Here is a 22,410-nt window from a genome sequence, read left to right as displayed (position 1 = left end):
TTTTGCTTAAACTGTAAAGGCTCAGCTCTTTTAATCTTTCCTCATAATTCAACCCCTGTAGACCTGGAATCAGCCTAGTCGCTCTTCTCTGGACCTTTTCTAGTGCTGCTATGTCCTTTTTGTAGCCTGGAGACCAAAACTGCACACAGTACTCAAGATGAGGCCTCACCAGTGCATTATAAAGGTTGAGCATAACCTCCTTGGACTTGTACTCCACAGATCGTGCTATATAACCTAACATTCTGTTAGCCTTCTTAATGGCTTCTGAACACTGTTTGGAAGTTGATAGCTTAGAGTCCACTATGACTCCTAAATCCTTCTCATAAGGTGTACTCTCGATTTTCGACCGCCCATTGTGTATTCAAACCTAATATTTTTACTTCCTATGTGTAATACTTTACATTTACTGACATTAAATTTCATCTGCCACAAATCTGCCCAAGCCTGTATGCTATCCAAGTCCTTCTGTAATGATATAACGGATTCCAAATTATCTGCTAATCCACCTATCTTGGTATCATCTGCAAACTTAACCAGCTTGTTACTTATATTCCTATCTAAATCATTTATATATATTAAAAATAGCAGCGGCCCTAGCACTGACCCCTGTGGAACACCACTCTTAACATCGCCAGTTCTGATGAGGTTCCTCGCACCATCACCCTCTGCTTCCTGTGTCTGAGCCAATTCTGCACCCATCTAAAAACATCACCCTGAATTCCCACTTCTTTTAACTTGATGCCCAACCTCTCATGTGGCACCTTATCAAATGCTTTCTGAAAGTCCAGATAAATAATATCATAAGCTCCACTTTGATCGTATCCTTTGTTGCCTCCTCATAGAATTCCAACATGTTAGTAAAACACGACCTCCCCCTTCTGAACCCATGCTGACTGTTCAGAATAACTCCTGTCCTTGTCATGTGTTGCTCAATCTTATCCTTAATAATTCCTTCCATTAATTTTCCTGTGATGCTTGTTAAGCTTACTGGCCTATAGTTGCTTGGATCTGCCCTGTCACCCTTTTTATATAATGGGATGATATTTGCCATTTTCCAGTCCTTTGGAATCTCTCCAGTGCACAGTGACTTCCTAAAAATATGTGTCAAGGGTTTATATATGTACTCACTAGCCTCCTTAAGAACACGAGGATAAATATTATCTGGGCCTGGTGATTTGTTTGATTTCATCTTATTTAATCTGAGCAGCACTTCTCCCTCTACAATTTCCAAATCCCTCAGTACCTCCTTAGTAGTTGTGTTTACCTCTGGCAGGTTATCCACTTGCTCACTTGTAAACACCTCAGAAAAATGTAAGTTTAGGGCATCTGCTATTTCATTGTCTGTATCTTTTAATTCCCTTTACTATTCCTGATGAACTTGACCTCCTCCTTAACTGTTCTTTTACTACTAAAATACTGAAAGAATCTCTTGGGGTCTTCTTTCGCCTTATCTGCTATATTCCTCTCCAACTGTCTTTTAGCCTCTCTGATATCCTTCTTAATGGTTGCCCTCATGTTCTCATACGCTACGGTTCTCTTTGCAGTCATTAGTCTTATATGCCTTATACAGCAGTTTTTCCTTTGCAACTTCTTTTTAAATCTTTATTAATCCATCGTGGAGTTTTTTAGTTTCCTATTACTTCCAAATTTAGGTATGTATCTGTCCTGCATTACATGTAAAACATTTTAAACCTGTTCCACTGCTCCTCGACTGTCTCCACATTTAAAAGCTTATCCCAGTCTATCCTACTTAGACTTTGTCGCATCTGCTCAAAATTAGCCCTACTAAAGTTCAACTTAACAATTTTAGTCTTTGCATCTGTACTCTTACAAAATACTGAGAATTGTATTACATTATGGTCACTTGACCCTAGTGGTTCAATCACCTCTACACCCTCAATTCTATCCTGATTATTACAGAATACTAAATCCAGATAGGCTTCACCCCTTGTTGGTGCTTTAACATGCTGTGTTAAAAACAGTCGCTGATTACTTCTAAAACTCCTGCTCTTGTGCTCCTCCATCTGTAAGGTTATCCCAGTTAATATTTGGATAATTAAAGTCCCCATGACTATAATATCCCCTGTAAACTTGCCTTTTGATATTACTAAAAGATGTGTGTTGAAATTACTGTCTGAATTGGGTGGTCTATAACACACTCCTAAAATGAGACCTTTTCCCTAATATTTTCCAGGTGAAGCCACATGTCCTCACTAAGATGGGGCTCATCATCCAACTGAAGATGACTTACATTTAATTCCTGTTTGGCATAAACAGCAACCCCACCTCCTTTTCTGTTCTGTCTATCCTTCCTAAAAATGTGTATCCCTCTATGTTACACTCATCCCCATCTTTGTTATTTAGCCAGGTTTCCGTTATTGCTATAATATCATAATTGTGCTCTGCTACATACAACTCCAACTCACTTACCTTATTTTTGATACTTCTAGCATTAAGGCAAGCTATTTTTAATGTGTTAATCCTTCTATCTTTACGTGTTTGCTTAAAATTTACATTACTATGCATTTTTATTTCTACACCATTGTTTGTTCTTCCATGTATAGATCTAAATCTGGCCTGTCCTAAACTCCCTGCCCCCATTCCCTAGTTTAAACAATCCTCGACTAGCCTACACATACGCCTCCCCAATACATTGGTGCCCCTCCGGTTCAGATGTAACCTCACGGCGGAACAGGTCCCATCTGTTCCAAAAGGAGTACCAATGCCCCATAAACCTATACCCTTCTACCCTGCACCAAGATTTGAGCCAGCGTTAAGCCTTCTAATCTCCTCAATCTTACCTGGACTGGCGTGGCACAGGCAGAACTTCGGAGAAGACTACCTTGTCAGTTCTGCTCCTCAGCTTGGTACCTAACTCTTTGAATTTGGATGCAGAACTGACAGACTACCCTTATGTATGTCATTTGTTCCAACGTGGACAATGACAACTGGATCCACCCGCTCTGGCCAAGAGCCTATCCACCCTTCCAGGAGGTCTCCCACCTGTGCTCCCGGAAGGCAACACACCGTGAGACTCTCTCTCTGGAGCACACCTGCGCTTCAATCCCCCTAATGATTGAGTCCCCAACTATCACTACCTCTCTCTTTTTGGGAACTGGTTTTGAGGTGGCCCGTTGGGGCTCCTCAACCCTGCCTACCACCTCAGAATTATCAGAGTCACCGTCCAGCTCCGCCAGGACATGATAACGGTTAGACACTTCTAATTCTGGGGTTGATGCCCCCGGACAGTGTGCACCCTTTACCTTACGCCTTGTGACCGTGACCCACCTATTCCTACCTGTCTGGTCTGGAATCTCCTCCCGCCACCTTAGGGGTGCACACTATCTCTAAAGGACACCTGGGCCAAGTCCGCCAATTCTCTATTACAACGCAGGTCAGCCAACTCCTCCTCCAGTTCAGCGACCCTGAGCTCGAGGTGCTGGATCAGCTGGCATCTCTTGCAGATGTAGCCCTCATAGACAACTGGCTCTTCCAAACCATCATCTAAAAAGTCCAACATCCAACAGGACTTGCATTGCACTGGCCTCATTATTAAAATTTGATTTGGGATTACTAAGCTGCCTTAACTATATTTTTTTTTTCTTAAAATTAAATTTCTTCTTCTTTCAGCTGCTCCTTAACTTAAATGGTAACACTAAGATCTGCTACAGATATTTTACACCTTTTCCCCTTAAGCTCCTGTACTGTTCTCCCTCTCAGCTGCCTGCTATTTGCCTTTCTATGAGGTTAACTTTACTTTTCTCTGTCTCTTCTCCTAACTTTGCTCTCTTACTTATAAGCTCTTCACTCGCACTGTTTGTATTCCCCGTATTAATGAACCAATACGCTGTCGCCCACTTAACTGTTCTACCTCTGGACGCTAAGGACTTTTTAATCTAAAATAAACAAATAAATAAAACTTTACTACCTTATTTGCTCCTACTGCTCCTTGTGCCTGATCGGTGTCTTAACGCAGGCCGCTTACCTGCGCACTACTGAGTTTCCACCTTTTACTGCTTTGAAGTCAGCCGCGGCCTTTTTTCTTTTCCTTTAAACTAAGGAATCGCTGTTACGACGACGCGGTTATTTATTTACAAATGCCGATATCAGTTACTGCTGCTTTCTACCCTGCCGCCTCGATGCTAATTCAAATACAGATAACAAGAAAGAACAAGTACAAATAACTTTTCCAAGCGCACTTCCAAACACCCAGCTACTTTTGCTCTTGTGCGGGTGAAAAAAAAGCAAAAAAAAACCCTTCTAAAGGGAAAAAAGCTTTAAAATTCCCACACGGTTCCTTAGAGGCAACCAAAACCCAAGTTTTTAAGAGCAAAATGTATTTTTTTAATGTAAATCTCACACCACGGAACAAACCAACAACTCTCAACAGACTCTAGCGTTTGCAAAGTACACATCAGCACAATGCACACGTGACTCTCAGCTCAGGCTCCAGCTCCGAGTTGTATAGGAAAATAATATATCATTATTTGGGACACATACATTTCATGTGTGTTCTGTTTCTACAGTAATCTATGTAAACACATCATTAAAACAGAAAAGTTTTTCATGTTTTAGTGATAAATGACAAAATGTAGACATAAAGTGTATAATGTGTGAAGCCTGAAGTCCAAAGATCAAATAAACACTTTCACAAAAGGTACAAGGATACAACAGCTTCCGTGGCGTAGCGGTAAGAATTGATAGATAGATAGATAGATAGATAGATAGATAGATAGATAGATAGATCATCCCAAGGGGAAATTCACATACTCCAGCAACAGCATACTGATACAAGAACAATATTAAATTAAAGAGTAATTAAAATGCAGGTAAAAACAGACAATAACTTTGAATAATGTTAACGTTTACCCTCCCATGTGGATTTGAAGAGTCGCATAGTGTGGGGGAGAAACGATCTCCTCAGTCTGTCAGTGGAGCAGGACAGTAACAGCAGTCTGTCGCTGAAGCTGCTCCTCTGTCTGGAGGTAATACTGTTTAGTGGATGCAGTGGATTCTCCATAATTGATAGGAGCCTGCTGAGCACCCATCGCTCTGCCACAGATGTCAAACTGTCCAGCTCCATGCCTACAATAGAGCCTGCCTTCCTCCCCAGTTTGTCCAGACGTGAGGCGTTCTTCTTCTAAATGCTGCCTCCCGTGCACACCACTACGTAGAAGAGGGCACTCGTCACAACCGTCTGATAGAACATCTGCAGCATCTTATTGCAGATGTTGAAGGACGCCAGTCTTCTAAGGAAGTATAGTTGGCTCTGTCCTTTCTTATACAGAGCATCAGTATTGGTAGACCAGTCCAACTTATCATCCAGTTGCACTCCCAGGTATTTATAGGTCTGCACCCTCTGCACACAGTCACCTCCGATGATCACGGGGTCCATGAGGGGCCTTGGTCTCCTAAAATTCACCACCAGTTCCTTGGTTTTGCTGGTGTTCAGCTGTAAGTGGTTTGAGTCACACCATTTAAGGGAAATCAATAACAAGTTATAAAGATATCCACATCATTTTGTAATATCCTTGAATATATATCCTTCTATCCATTTGGTAAATCAGCCTAGCCCATTACAGGGTAGCACGGAACAAAGCATATCTGGGCAGCACAATAAAGAAACAAAATCTGGGTAATCGCAGGGCACCCACATCCACACTCACTAAAACTGGGCCAATTTAGAGTTATCAATCACTCAAGAAACCCACAAATTTCGGAAATGCAGCAACTAAACATGGTATCAAAACCAAATCTCTTGAGCGGTGAGCCAGTTTAATTAGTCTCTGTATACTTGTTCTGTATTAATTAGTAGGACTTAACGCTACAAAGGAGTTACATCTCATCCTGTGTTTTTATGTCTTAAGGCATATGAAATAAGGATTTAGAAATGTATTATTTTGCGAACGACCTAGCAAGAAGATTTGAAATATTAACTGGGACAAGAGTTGTAGTCAAAACCAGAAAAAGTAACTGGAACATAGAAGTTAACTGCACCATTACCAAAGCCAAAATGCAAAAAAAAAACAAACAGCCAAGGATCATAGAACTTGAGTATTCAAAAGTTATTCAAAAACCATAAGGCAAAAGGTTTATTTTGCAAGCTTGTATAAGGAAGTGACCTTTCCGAATGACTTGTATCCTCAATGAGTATTTAGACAAGGATTATGACCTCTGAAGACTAAGCCCTCAAGATGCAAAGTTGGCCCTAGCAACTACAGCACAAAAATAGCCAGCCATACTTGCACAATATGGTGGTAGTTATAATAAAAATAAAAATAACAAAAACAAAATTAAGGCTTACTTACAAAAACTAACAATAGATTTGTAATATACTGCCCTCAAAACCCCCAAATAGGTGTAAAAAGACACATACACACACAGTCAACCAATTGATTAGTACATAAAACATGTTTAAAAAAAAAGCAGAAGATATATTAAAATGTAATGCTTTCAGTGTCAGCCAATCCTTAAGAATGTGCTAAGGGTGTTGTAGCTTGGCTTTCAAATACAGTAAAAGGTTCCTACTGGTCACTCCATCTTATTGAGAAGTATAACCAAACTGTTGACAAGTGCTTCTGCTTTTATTTGCTTTGGATTGTGAAGTCATGTGTTTCCGCCAAAATAAGCAGATGTCAAAGTTGCCATTCAGGTTGTCTGCATTGTTCCCTGTAATGTTCACTCATTTTCTTTATTCCCAGGAGTCACCCTGACTGTTATTTCTCCACACTTTGCTCTTGATTCCCATAGACAAATCCCAACCCCACCACTACACTCATCACCTTACTAGGCCAGGAAAGAAAAGGTCAGTATCATCTGTAAGTAAAATTTGTGCTAATTCAGTAGGATCCTGGCAGATTCATCAATATTTTTAGCCTGCTTAGTGAATAGTTATGTTGCCGGCACTTTCTGCAGATTTATTGATTATTTGTGTTAAGGTTAAAGCACATCCCGAGTAGCCTCAGGCATTTAAAATGTCTGATGCTCTCTACTCCTTTTGTTGTATGAGGTTGGCATTACTTCTAATATCAATGAGCAGCTCTTAGTATCTATCACCTTCAAAATGAGGTCCACCGTCGGAGGAATGCAGTGCTATCTGCAGATAGTTCTGTAACTATTTTAACGCTCCTAAAGATATTAGAATAAACTAATATAGAATAATGTGTAAGTAAGATAGCTGACAGATTGTTTTGATAATCTGGCCCAGTTGAGGAGGAATGGCATGATTTTCAGAAATGCCTGTATGTAGCTCCTGCAGTTACTGTACAACATGAGCTCTTAAGGGACCATATTTTATTTATTAGGGTAAAACAGGATATTGTGTGCAAACAGACATAACAGTATCCAGCAATTCATATTTCTGCTTCTATGTGAAATGCAAGAGAGAAAAGCCATATTATAAAATGAAAACAGTGTCACTGGAAAAAGTCCACAGCTACAGGGTCTGAGCAAATAGAAAACCCTGAAGGATTTGAATCTTCTCATTTACACAAAAGAAGGTGCAGTATTACAGAAATGTTTAAAAAGTAAGAAAAAAAAATAGTTTTTCAATAAGGGAACTAAGGCACAATTTCTTAAAAATTTAGGACAATAACACTTCATACAGGGAAGTGTACTGCAGATATGTGCAGTAAGTTACCAACTAAAGTAGCTAAGATAAGCAAATTGCTACCTTTTTTGAAAGCTTGTATTCCCAGAATGACCAGCTCTCATTAAAACATCACTTATGTTTTTTGTGTGTGTGTGTGTAATTTTTTTAAATGAATACACTTGTTTTTCATCTACCCATTTTACAAAACAGCTCTTTCCCTGTGCCGGTGCTTACAATAACAGCAAATACAAGGCAAGAGCTAACATGTAACTGTACACTTGATATGTGTTGTAGATTTCTCTTGGACCTAACATGTCTCCTCTCTGATCAAGAATGCCAAGAAGAAAATGTACTTCCTGTAGCGCTTGAATCTATCGACGCTGCCATTTTGCCCTTTTTGTTTATAGGGACCATCAAAAGTGTTTTTTACAACCTGTATTACGGTCTGGTTTGGATCCTGCAATGCTTCAGATCACCAGTCTAACCAGCAGGTCCTAAAAACAGCAGAGAAGATTGCTGGGACTGCTATGCCTTCCATGTTGTTCATCTACAACTAGCCACTAGCATGATTAGAGAGCCATCCAACTCTTGTGGTCCCCAAGTGTGAGTCAGTCAAGTTGTCTGCAAGCTGACAAGTATCATGGGAACATCTCTTTTAAAAATGTTCAGATACATTAGTCTGTTATGTACTTACTTAAGCATTAATTTGTAACAATCAAGGCTTCTAACAAACATCAGAGCCACAAAATCTAGGACAAAATGATGAATGGGTCTAAAACTAGCTCCACAAAGCACACCATCTAACTTTCTTGTGGATGGTTTCAAGTTTTTTGTCATTTCCATGTCTTCAGTCTCTGCTCCTGCATGCAGTTTGCAGTTGTGTCTTTCTCTTTCTATTTCTTTTTCACACTCTTTCTCTTATATGCAAAACTTCTTCAACCTCAGCATCTCTCCAGTCCAACCAATGACTATGCAGACCTCCCTTCTAAACTCACTTTGATGTCAGATGTCAGAGAACATACTGTACATTTGGTCAAGACACTCCTTTAACTCCATGCCGCCGATGATACGCATATCAGTACTGACAGGCTGCCTGCTGTTAATCGATCTTCAACTCTGAAACATATATCCTGCAACATTAGATTTAAACCTTAGTATTTTCACATAAATGGCTTTCTTAAAAATGTATTTAAAAAAATATAACACAGAACTATGTTAATCGGTGACTTCCAGATTCTGGTGGTCCTCTGTTAGATTTGACTTTAGTTAAGTGGTCCTTAGTCCAAAATACTTTGAGCACCACTGATCTGGAAGAAGGTTCTGTAGTCTTAAAGCCGGAACAGTAAGGCTTAAAAATAGCTTTTTGCTGAAAGCTTTACAACTAATAAACTCCATGGTCTCTCTCAATTAAAGGCTTGTACTACTAAATACATCGATTGCCTCTTTCTCTGGATTAGATTCATAATATACTGTATTTAGTAGGTGACACAAATTATTTTGTTTTATTATGCTGCCTGTGCATTCTCATCTGCTTTTTGTTATTGTCCACTTGTACATTGTTTATTGCCTATAGTTAATTGGGTGTTTTTTAACTGGATTTGCCTTATACCTAGGAACCCTGTCTCTTTTATTTTGATTGCCTGGTCTTAAACATTCTGTATATATTGTACCTTGGATTTTAATTTTAAAATTTTATATTGCACCATGACCGAAGGAGAATGAAACTTTACTAACCTATATGAACCTATGTATTGGAGTCGCCAGAAAAGTTCAGGGTTGTTGTACCTCTCTAATGTTCAGTGTGATATTACTTGCTGTGCAGTGTGGTAGAAGCACAGGTTGGTCGATTGCTCAGAGGCTTGGTGTATGGACGCACACTAAAAGTGCTCTGTTCTCTAAGTCACAGAAACAACATGCTAAGCAGTATCTGTTTCACTAATTTCAATGTGTATGTACTGCTGAATACTTCTGGATACTGTGCTGTTAATTATTAAAGGCTTCCTGATGAATATCTTTATCATGGACCAGTTTTTACATAAGTTGCAAGGAAAAGCACAGCAGTATCATAGATTTCAGATGACAATAAAGGGTCCCTTGACTTTTACACAAATAATATTGCTTTTACCTTACTTTATTATGTAATAAAGTTTTGTTAATGGGAAAATAGTGGCAGAGGCACAGAATAAGGTTTTGGGTTCCAAGAGGAATCCCTTATGTAACAATGAAAAAAAAAAGGTTGTTGAACAAAATAAATACAATAGTTAATTTAAATTGTTAGCATGGTTGAAAATGCTTGGCTCCTGGTGTACCACTACACATTCATATTCCACTACTGAACACCAACTTCCATTGTAGGAGTTCTTTATATATTGTCCTGGGAGGAAAGAACTTTCAGTAAATGGCCAAAGGAAATGCCATCATTGTTTCTGGGAGGTTCAGTCCTTGAGGTAAAAGAGGAGAAGAAGGTTCCAACAGCACCCTCTCCTTCTCAGAGGTAGTGCTGTCTGTTTCGTAGCCCTGCATTTGCTCCCTACTAGCGTGAGCCTGACACTAGTTACAATTGAGGCAGCTCCACTGCTCTAGAGTCTTTGCTTCAGAACCAGTCCTCCACATTGTCTATGCTGAATTTACAGTGTGTCTAGATGAGTTTTATTGATTACTCCAGTTTAAACTAACAATTAAAAGCTAAACTGTAAATTTTAGATTAACTGGTGTTTCTAAATTAGCCCAGTATGAGTAAATGGGAGTGGGCCTACTATTATGCTATCCAAGGTTGTCATCTTTATTTTCCTTGATACTGCAGGAATAGCCTCAGCCTCCCTATAACTCCACATTACAGAATTTAAGTTTAGAAAATAATGAAAATCAATACAATATTTTATTTAGAGATTTTTGTTTATTAAACTTTCATAATTAACATTTTAAGAATGACTTTAACATACCATTTGCAATGCTATGCAATGACAATATTCATAGAAAAAATGTAATTAACTGTGTTGCACACTTGAATGATTGAGATTGATAAACCAATGCAGAGACAACATGCTGATTTCCGAATCTGTCATGCAATGCTTATCTGTCTCTCTCTGTTTTCAAGCAGGCAGTTTTCAATTTGTGAAACATGACTGATAAGAAAACCCTAAGGTAATCAATGCTCCATAAGTTTCCTTTTCTGTTCCTGGGAATATCTACATTAAGCTAAAAAAGTTTAACAAAATAATTCCTGAAAACTGTCAAATTTTAAGTATAGACTAAAACAAATTAAATGTACAGCATGGTGTGGCCATTTCTAGTCCAGTACACAGCATAACATTGCAGTTATGAAGAAACAGCATTATTATTATGTACAGTATACATTTAACATAATGCCTGATGGAGAATACATTTTAGCAAGTAACTGATGTCACAGATTAAAAAAAAAAACAAGTACATTCATGCCAAACAATTTTGCACTGTTTTAATAGAAGTGGGATTCTACATGCAATATTTATTCTAAATATTTAAGAAGGAATAATAAAGGCAGTTGTAATCCATTTATTTTCTGAAGTTCCTCATCTTAGTCAGGCTTAAGTGTGACTGGAGTACTTTTGATCTTTTTGTTAAATTAATTGTTACAGGAAAATCATTGTGTTTTAAAAAGGCAGCAGAACTGCTTGCCCATGATTATTATTAAATGTATAAAAAAATAAATATTTGCAGTTTGGCCATATATTGCAATTATAAGACAATAAAAAGTGCATTTATTAATATCATTTACCAAAGAAAAATTAATTGGAGAGATAATTAAAACTTCTTCATCAGCTATAATATTTAATAAAGGTAAACAATAAGGCCAGGGTTATACTTCACGCAACGCATGCTGCAGCAGACGCTCCTGCTACGCTAACGTTTGACTGTTTATACTTGTATGCGTACTTTACATAAATATGGAGGAATCCACCAGGTGGCAGTGCAAGATATTATCACGGTGAGAACAGGTTCGGCTTCTCTATGTTGTGAATTGCCTGGAACACCCATTAAATTCCAATGACACCTTACCGCAATATCTCTGAAAAAAATGTTTCATGATTAAATCCATCAGTCCAGGGATGTGTCCATTCCAGTAAGCATTGGGCACGAGGCAGAAACAATCCCTGGACAGGGTATCACAAAGTGAATACAAGCACACACATACACTGGAGTCATTTTAGTGGCACCAAAACCCCAAATCTGCATGTCTTTGGAAGAAAACCGGAGCACAGTGAGGAAACCCAGCAGGAAAACACATAAACTCCAAGCAGGGAATACCAGCGACATGACTCCCTGTGAGACAGCAGTGCTACCGCTCCGCCACTGTGTCATACCCATATGTGTAATTGTTAACAGTATTCGTTATTTAAATGAAATTAACAATTTATCTGTAAAATGTAACATACATACTTTATTGCATTTCATCATGAAAGTGATATCAAGTATAAATCTAAAGATTCTAAATTTGCAGAGAGTTGGAATATCGTAAATTTAATGTGTTCTGTGTGGTGATCTATTGCTGCTTGCCACTGCTGTCAGTTCCAAGAAGCTCATAGCGATTAAAAACTGGGATGACATTTACGACGGTCTGCTTTAATAATAAAGTAAACTACGAGGTTAAAGTGGACATTTCGAAATTAAAGACAAAATTTCCACTTTAATCACAAAATACACGTTTCACCATGTCCTTAATTTTTTCTCTGTGGCTCAAATACAGCGCTGTGCATTATGTTGCTGTTGTGAAGTTGCAAAAAAAAAAAAAGACAGCACAAAAGATGGTATGTGAGACTTTTAAAATGTATCGTGTCATTACGATCGCGAATATGTGACGCTTGAATATATAACCAACACGAATGCATCTGTATGTCGGCATTTTTCTTCACCACATCGAACCATTCATCAAACATTGAAGCAGGCACTTTGTTTCTGTAGAATCCTCAGAGCGGCATTCTGTCGCACATAGATAGTAAACAGAGACTATGACGTCACCTTCCCAACTTTTAGCACAATGCGCCCCCCGACTTTTTGCTCGTACTGCAACTATCGCACATGTCATGTTAATTTCTGAGGACCTGCTTAGAGGATGCGTGAAATGAACGTTGGGAACGTGTGACAGCCATGATGCGGGTGCGTATGCGTTCTGAGTGTGAAGTATAAACCGGCCCTTTGAGGATGGTTTTATGAAGCAAATACATACCTGTACTTTTCCTTTCTTTCCTTATCCCGAAGACACTTGGGTTAGGTCTGTCAGTGATTCTGAACATGCCTGTAATGATGCCACATATGTCAATGGGTGTGCCCTGGGATGTCATGTATAACACAGTGCATAGAATACACACTAAAACATGGTGTACAGACAAAAACAGAAATGTGCTCACACACAAAAAAATTCAGATGCATAAAATGCATAAACAAAGTTCAACACACTTCCCCATTATAAATCCCAATCAATATGAATTTTAATGCACATGCACGCACCTACAGCTCTCTTTACTAATATAAGATACTAAGATGTATATTTGATATCATTTTCATGATGAAATGCATTAAAGCATGTATTAAACATGTGGGGGCACAGATGGCACCCCGTCCAGGGATTGTTCCTGCCTCCCGCAAGATGCTAGCTGGGATGCATACGACCCTGGATGGAATAACTTATTGCAGCAGGACTGTGTCTGTCAAATGTACCAACCCCCAATTCCTGTTCTTCTGTTTTCTTTCTCCAGCTGTAAGCTTAGAACACCAATTCTTCAAAAACTTTAAGGAACATTGAAAAGTCATCATTATAAATGTCCATCCTTCCATCCACCCATACATCCATTCATCCAGGGTCACGCCAGTCCCAACAAGCAAAGAGTGCAAGGCAGGAACAATCCTTGGATGGAGTGCTAGCTTATCAGCCCCCATAATTACTCCCATAAGTTTAATTATTAACAGTTGTAATAAAACACAGACACAATGAGAAAGGTTTTGGGGTTTTAAGGCCCATATACTGCAACAGAAAGATTCAGGCCCAATAATATTCAAAAATCATAAGACCAAAAGGAATGGGTGGACGAACAATTTAAAGTGCCGGACCGGAAATTAAGAGCAAGGAATGCTGGGAAGACGTGGTGGAGTATGGGTGTTGGACGTCATCGATGGGGGACCAGAGGAAAGAAAGGAACCCGGAAGTGCTGTTCTTTGGATTGTCCGAGCAGGCTTATGGCGGCGGCACTTTGTCTTTTCTATGGAGAAAGAGAGAGAGGTTAGTAAGCTGTCTTGGTCTCCTGGCACAACTTGTCACGGTGTGAGTCGGGTCCTTAAGCTGCCCCCCATACGCTCATGTGTGACACAGTATTATTATTATTTAAATGAAGTTAACAATTTATCTCTATAATATAATATGCATACTTTAATGCATTGATATCAAGTATACATCCAAGTATTCTAACAGCACACAACTCCACTTGGAAGTCTAAATCAACTTAGAAGCCAGTCATAATCATCTGTAAATATGTGCTCTCTTCTATTGAAATGAATTGAATTCCTTTATTGTCATTGTATGATACAATGAGATTCAATATGCAACTCCTCCATAAGATAATTATAAGCTAATAATAATAATATGATAAAACAATGAAAAGTATAGAATATGAAAGCATAAGTACAAGATACATGTACTTATAGTACAGATATTTCGAATGGTTCATAAAGTGGCTCAGGGTGTGGAACATTACAGTTGTAGTGCAAGTTTACAGTGAGGTAATTATAATTATAAGTACAAACATTTCTACTGGGAACACTTGATAGACTGATTGAGGGTGTTTAAAGCTCTTGGGATGAAACTGTTTCTGAACCTTGAGGTCCGTGCAGGAAAGGCTCTGTAGCATTTGCCAGATGAGAGAAGTTGAAATAGACTGTGGCATGGGTGAGTGGAATAAATGCAGATGCTGGTGGCTTTTCTGAGGCAGCTATAAACATCCTTCAGGGCTGGAAGCCATATTCTAATAATCCTCCGCGCTCTTGACACATCCCACTGTAGAGCTTTTTGATTAGCTGCTGTACAGCTGTAATATCAGTACCACACACAGATGCAGTGGATTAAAATTCTCTCAGTGGTGCACTGAGAGTAACAACGCTAAAGCAGCTGTGGTGTTTAGAATAATTTGGCCATTCCACGCACTATTGCATTGTTGCACAATGATTACAATCAAGTGCTTTAAATTTGTAAACAATATGCAATCAATTTTAGTGTATTTGATAAAGCCTATGTCATGGATGTGAACCTAAAAAAGAAAAGGAAACCACACAGAAACAGTAGCACTGCTTTACCGCTGGAGAATGATCTTTTCCAAAACCAAACAGAAAAGTGAATACACATGGTGTGAGGCTGCCATGAAAATGTGCGTGGCTTTATGCCAAGTTTAGTTTTTATACATCTTGAAATGAGCATGGAAACAGGCATATACAATATTTTTGTGTATATGCATCATTTATACATGAGGCCCCTGGTACGGGCTAGTGTCACATCCAGGACGAGTTCTTTCTTTGTATTCAATTGCACCATGATAGGCTCCAACCCCCATGACAGTGAAATTTTGTTAATGGATAGATGCATAAAACAGTTGGAAAATCTCACTGTCCTTAAGTTATCTGTCTCTTGTCGTCTGTGGTAAAGAGCATTTAGAGGTCAGTGGCAGTGTACACATTGTTAGTAAAATCAGTGTACCTGTTGGTGTGGGTGTGGAAATGGGGTGTTTGGTATGGAGGCAAGCTGATTGCTTGAATAGGTCAGCTGTTCTACTTTGCACTCCACAAATTATAAATAGGATGTCACATCCACAAGAAGACAAAAGGGGCCTGAGAGGGGGGCAAGAGGGGAAGTCTAGAAAAAAAGCCAGGAGTTAAATCAAAAGAAAAAAAACTCAAAAGAAAGAAGAAGGATTGTGGAAGGAACAGCCCTGCTATAACTTGGCAAATTATAGCTTGTAGTTATTAACACTAGAATTACCAGAACCTACGAAAAAACTCATATATCCGGCCCACCTTAAATCCATTCGCACCTCTCCATCAGCATCTTTTGTCCTGTAAATGTACCGATAAAGACAAGTAGCAAGCAGCCTGGTATTCCATCATCCCACAGACACAGTACGTGCACAATGTTCTCCCAGCTCATACCTTGATTGATTATCTGGGAATAATTATAATAGTTATTAATAGTTATTTGGAACACATGCATTTCATGTGTGTTCTATTTCTACAATAATCTGTGTAAACACATTGTTAAAACAGAAATGTTTTTCATATTTTAGTAGTAAATGACAAAAGGTTGGCATAAACTATATAATGTGTGAAGCCTGAAGTCCAAAGATCAAATAAACACTTTCACAAAAGGTTCAAGAACAATACAACAGCTTCCGTTGCGTAGCGGTAAGATTTGCTGAGTTGTAATCAAGAGTCCCCGGTTTGATCGTGACTGCCTCCTATATTTGCCATTTTCAGTAATAAGCTGCTCTTATTGTTAATATTATACAGTACACACATACATTTGGTTTGCGTCTGTAACAGACTGTGTACATTTATAGGACTTGTAAAAGTTACCGTTTTTTTTTCTCTTTTATTCTCTCAGTCATGATCACGATACATACCCAGGGATCTGACGCTGTTAGTTTTATTTGAAACTGGGAATAACTATAGATGTGAACGGTGTTTTGAGGCAATGGAACTGGACATTCTCTGATCTGGAGGGATAAAAGCTGACACACAAACGATAGTGAATCTGCCTTCTTTGTAACTCACCGTCACTTGATTTTTTTTAATTCAGTTTTATTGAGTGTTTCTGCTCATGCTGAATTAGTATGCGCCTTATGGTCTATGATGTCAAGAAAAAAAAACAAAGACATACAGTAGGTATATATGATATTTGGAATTATTCATTTTATGACCTGTATAGCACATTTCGGAAAACATTGTGGCACGGATGCAACATTATTCATATTATTCATATTCATTCGCTTAACATCTTGCGGTTGTAATCAGTGACTGCGTGGTTTTTTTATTCCGATCTTGCGTATGCAGCCTCTACATGTTGCTGTTTCTTTTGTACTCCAGGACATGCAGAGGAAAGAATAGTACAGAGAGGTCAGTTCATCACTATATGCAATCATCAAATTCAAATGTTAACAGTTCACACACATGCAAGGACCATCCTTCCTACATTTTCAACATGTGTACCTGTTGCAATGCAATGCTTTTTTTGTAGGCTCTGGTAATTCTAGTGTTAAGAACTGCATGTTTTGTCACCCAAATAATAATAATATAGCACTAAGTAATTATGCTACTGATATTATTGTTTCCTTCCATCGATTGTGAATCCATATTTCAACCCCAATTAAAATGTAGTATTAAAATACAAAACCTAATTGTTATAACCAGGCTTCCATGCATTCTTACCTTAAATTTACTGGAAAGCCAATGGTATAACATGTCCTAAAGCATATATTTCCACATGGCATGTAATAATTATGTTCTGAAACTGTTCAAGCAAGAGATGTCTGACCTAGTTACCAAAGTGAGCAGCAGAATCCAACTCACTTAAATGACAGCATTTATAAAAGCACTGTAGGTATAAAGCTTATTGGGTTTCTTATGACAACTTCACTTGGTTATTCTGGACAGGGTAAAGTAAACTCAAATTTTGTTCTGGTCATTGGTTAATATGTTCTATTATGAAGAAAATGAGGATTGTGTTGGTCCCCATGGGTCTGGTGACCGTGGTGAAAGTGGCTCCCTGTTCCTTGATTTTGTAAAAGGTCAGGGGCTGCAGATTGCTGGATCTTGGTTCTAGTGCGCTGAGCTGCATTGTTGGACTTGGTCATCCAATATTGATGATCCAGTGAAGGAAACTGGTTACATCCTCATTGTCAGAGGCTGGAGAGTCCCACAGAACTGCAAGGTCTACAGAAGTGCCCAATTTGTGAATTCTGACCACAGACTTGTTGTTGCTACTCTGAAGATCCAGCTTAGGCCCAGTAAGTTACCACCTACTAGAAAAAAAAAGCCTGGACTTGGCCAGACTCCAAGATCAGGCTGTTTCTAATGAGTTTGCATTCAGTTTGTGTGAGGAACTTGCAGACTTGGGTGCAACTACTGATCCTATTGTGATGTGGGAGACCTTCCATGACAAGAACCTGAAAGTTGCTGAGGGTTGTGTTGGTATTTCCAGTATTCCCAAAAGGAGGTGTTTCATCTTGTATGGCACCCTGGATATCACTGAGAGGAGTCGCAGAGCACGGCTTGATAGCAACGTGACCAACGTCCTGCTTATAAAGGAATCAAAACATTTCGCAGATCCAAATCTGCTCCTCTGAGAGTGACAGTCAGGGTGGCTGATGGAATGGTCCTTACAGATGACGCTACAACCTACTGTGCTGGCTAATTTGGGCAGTTGTTAAAGCTGATCCTCCAGCTATGACATTGAACATCTCTGGGTCCACAGTTCTTGAGGCTGATCCTCCAATTAGCTATGGGCCACCTGATCTCACTGAGATTGCACAGGTGGTGAACCAGCTGAGGGTTGGGCATGCTGCAGGGATCTGTGGTATCCAAGGTGAACTTCTCCAGGCTGATGGTAAGGCTGTCCTCCATACATTGTATGCAATCTTTGCTTCCATTTGGGAGATGTGCATTATCCCAACTGACTGGAAAACTGTATTTGTGGTCCCTGTCTGGAAAGGGAAGGGTGATTGCTTGGACTGCAGCAACTACAGGGGGATAACACTGCTTCAGTGCCAGGTAAGGTCCTTACTAGGGTCATCCTCAATAGTGACTGGACCAGTCTGGTTTTACACCTAAGACGTCTACCATCAACCACATCCTGACACTGAGGGTTCTCATGGAGCACATCCGTGAATATTGACAGGGTTTCTTTGCAGCTTTTGTCGATTTTCATAAACAATTCGACTCAGTTGATCAAGCTGCCCTGTGGGACACCCTGGGACTTCACAGAAACCCTCCAAAGTTGCAGGATATCATGGCCAGCCTGTATACTGGTACTGTGAGTTCCGTGCAGAGTGAAGGTAGAACCTCTGCATTTTTCCCAGTTGATTCTGGGGTTCGTCAGGGGTGTTTTTGTCCTAGTCTATTCAATGCTTGCATGGACAGGGTATTGGGCAGGGTTGTGGGGTCCAGCTGTGTGGGGCATCTCTTGGTGAAGAAAGATTCACTGATCTTGACTTTGCCAATGATTCTGTGATCTTTGCAGAGTCAATGGAGGCTCTGATCCGGGCTCTCGAGAGAATGAGCGAGAAGTCTGAGTGTCTGGGCTTGCGTGTGTCCCGGACAAAAAACAAGATCTAGGCCTTTAATGACCCATTGGGTACAGCCATTGGCAGTGTGTATGTCTGTGGAGAGAATGTCGACCTAGTCGAGAGGTTTACTTTCCTCAGCATAGACATTCATGTCTTTTGTGACTGGTAGATGGATTGAGATAGCATGGGGTGTCATGAGGTTGCTGGAAAGGTCCAAGTCTTTAGAGTCCAGGTGCTTCCTGTTTTGCTATATGATTGCGATACATGGACACTATACAGTGACCTGCAATGAAGACTGGACTCTTTTGGTACTGTGTCTCTTCGGAGAATCCTTGGGTACTGTTGGTTTGACTGTGTCAAATGAACAGTTGCTCATGGAGTTCCAAATGAGGCACATTACCTGCATTGTAAGGGAGCATCAGTTACAGCACTACAGCCATCAGGTGTGATTCCCCGACGGTGATCTGACTCATAGAATCCTGATTGTTGAGGACCCGAGCGACTGCACCAGGCCTAGGGGATGCCCACATATCAACTGGCAGTGGCAGATAGATTGTCATTTCTGGGAGGTGGGACTGGACCATGTGTCTGCTTGGGGGGTTGCCAACCAGGATACAGAGCTGTTTTGTCATGTGGTGGGTGTGCAACATACTGTACCAGTGCATGCTCCCCAACCTGACATGACCTGACCTTCACTGATGAAGAAAATGGCAAAATCAACATGTCATTTGAAATCAGTTTTAAATGCTATAATGTAGAACTTATATATCACGTATAATTTTGTATTTATATAGAATAATAACCATCCCAAGATCAAAGTAACATCCATCCCTTAATTTTGTTGTGGATAGCTGGGGCTTACATCAGCAGCAATGTTTATACAATGAAAATGAATCCTGGATTAGGTGTCAGTCCACTGCATAACACTGTGATGCCCCATGCTTTTGAACCACTGTGCGGACCAAATCCCCAGGCATCTTTTAGCTCATGTACTGAGCCTAACCAGGATGAGATTGAGAGACACAATCCAAAAAAATGGATGGTGCAAAACAACTGTTCTTTTTTAACACATTCTCTAACAAATTAAAAGTTCAGTGTCATGCCATCAGTTATTAAGCATAATTTAAATGACACAAAAAACAAAAATATATATGAAAATAATCCAATTTTTCTTCTTTCTTCCTTAAAAATATTATTCAAGCAGAAAAATAAACAAAATAAGCAGAGAGCTAGCTCACCAGATCAGTTCTTACATTCTTCTCTAGGACCTATACAGTACTTCTCTCCTACACTATGATCAGAAGGTCAAAATGAAAAGATCTCCACCATCCTCTGATCTGGTGTTTTATAACTCCATTGGATTTTCTCATCCAATCCTCGCTGATGTATCTTCGGTCCCTGCTAATGAAACTGGGCAATTCCATATTCAATATGCTGTATGATACATTTTGTTAGGTATTTTTTAAATACAGAGGTACAGACTCACATGAACACATACATTCTACTTGATGAACAAATCCTTCTCTCAGGGCTCCATTCCTTAATTTTCCTAGGCCCTTGACTTACTTCCTGATGACTTTAAATACAACCATCATACTGTACATGCTTTCTCCTGGCTATCAAACTAATCAGGGCATTTTAATCTGCATAGTAACATCAGGACACCAGCACTTGTATTGTGGGAGAGCAAGCGTGGCTTAGTGGGTTTCCAGGCTTATGTGTATCTCGAAAACAACTCCACACAAGGTCCAGCTGTTTCTTCCCGGAGCACTACTCCACACTACCTCATATTACCAGAGGTACATGCACAATATCTATAAAATGGAAAATAAGGCTGTAAATAGCTATACTTTAAAAAGCAAACCAATACTGTGATTCAGCCTATCACAGGCATGCTGTAGCACATAACAATATATAACTTAACAAGTATGAAGTGATTGTATCCTGTGGTGGGCTGGTACCCTATCTTTTTTGGTTCCTTCTTATGCCAAAAGCTGATGGAAAGGTCCCTGCAGCTCTAAACTCAATTAAGTAGACTTGATAATAAAAGGATGGATGTCTGAGTTTGTGAAGAACTTTCTTCTTGCTAAAGTGCAGAATGCCAAAGAGGGTTTATTAAAACGCAAATTATTTTTTACCTTATATACCAAAGTGCTTTCTTGGAACAAATTCATCACTTAGTTTAAACTGAATTGATCTTTACCTGAACAAATCCATGAAACACCTATTTGAACCAAGTGGTAAGAAGAAGGGAATACAGGTGAATAACATAACTGGAAAGCAACTATTATAGGCTTTGCTAGGTTGAAATATGGTTTTCTTCCATGTAGGGTAACCAATCAAAAATGAGACGTTGTAATGTACAGGATATAATCAGGAAAGGCCAAGTAATAGGCATGATCAATCAGAATATGATTAGGGTTTGCTTTTTTACCTATCCACATTACAACTATCTGAGAGAGAATTTTCTGGTGGTAGACCAAAACAACATTCTTCTTAGATAAGTCCTAGTGGGTTCTGCATTCCTATATTCTGATATTATCTTGAATAAACCAGCTTGTATGGTATTTTTTACCTATTATGCCACCCCTTCTGGACTTGTACTACACTCAGTCACAGTGATGATGAAAAAGTTAGGTCTGAGCACTATTAATTCCATAGGAACAATGAATGCAGCCAAAGATACATTTAAAAGGAAGCATCTCCCTCCATTATTCACTGATACTGGGATGCTTTTTAACCAATAAGTTTCTTCTTAGACAAAGGTTTGTACCTTCTTATAATTCATGCAACAATACAAGTCAGTGTCTTAACAGTGTTGGACACTTCCTTTAAGAAAACAGTTTTTTTGTGTGGAAGAAAACACTGACAAGTGTACCTGACATTTATTTGAGAGAGGAAACTTTGCTTCATTTGAAACTAGTGATGGAGTATGGGGAGGGTGTGAATGTAAGGATAGGGTCTCTTTCATTTACTGATGACCAGTGCCAGCTCAGAACTGACATGTCAAGAAGGAGGTGGGAGGCAGTCAGCATAAGCTACCTGCAGGCATTTACCTCAGAAAAAAAATTTCTGCTTTCCTCTAATTTCTAATTGGTAATATTTGGGCATGAAAATGCAACAAATTTTGTTAGGAATAATTTGACTTACTGCTGGTGATTTCCATCTTAGTCTCATCAACTCTGCCTCAAATATCTCTTTTTCCTCCACTAAAAATCCATATCCTTTAAGTTACCGGCCAATAAATACACTTCCTTTTTTGGTGATTAACATGGACAAATAAGATGTATTTTCTTTCAGTCACTTATTTTTTTTTTACTTTTTTTCTGACTATTTAATGTAGCTCTGGCATAGCATTTGTTGAACTCTTAATATTAATGCAGTAGTTATAATTTATGAAACTAACAATAAATAATATCAGCCTTTTCCTTAAAGGTGTACATTTAGAAAATGTAATTATGTTGTCAGTCAAGAAATCTTTAAGTAACTGGCAGTTGAATGTTGTAAATCCAAAAAGGC

This window comes from Polypterus senegalus, chromosome 16, assembly GCF_016835505.1.
Source record: "Polypterus senegalus isolate Bchr_013 chromosome 16, ASM1683550v1, whole genome shotgun sequence".
NCBI classification, from domain to species: Eukaryota; Metazoa; Chordata; class Cladistia; order Polypteriformes; family Polypteridae; genus Polypterus; species Polypterus senegalus.
This window is presented reverse-complemented; position numbering follows the sequence as displayed.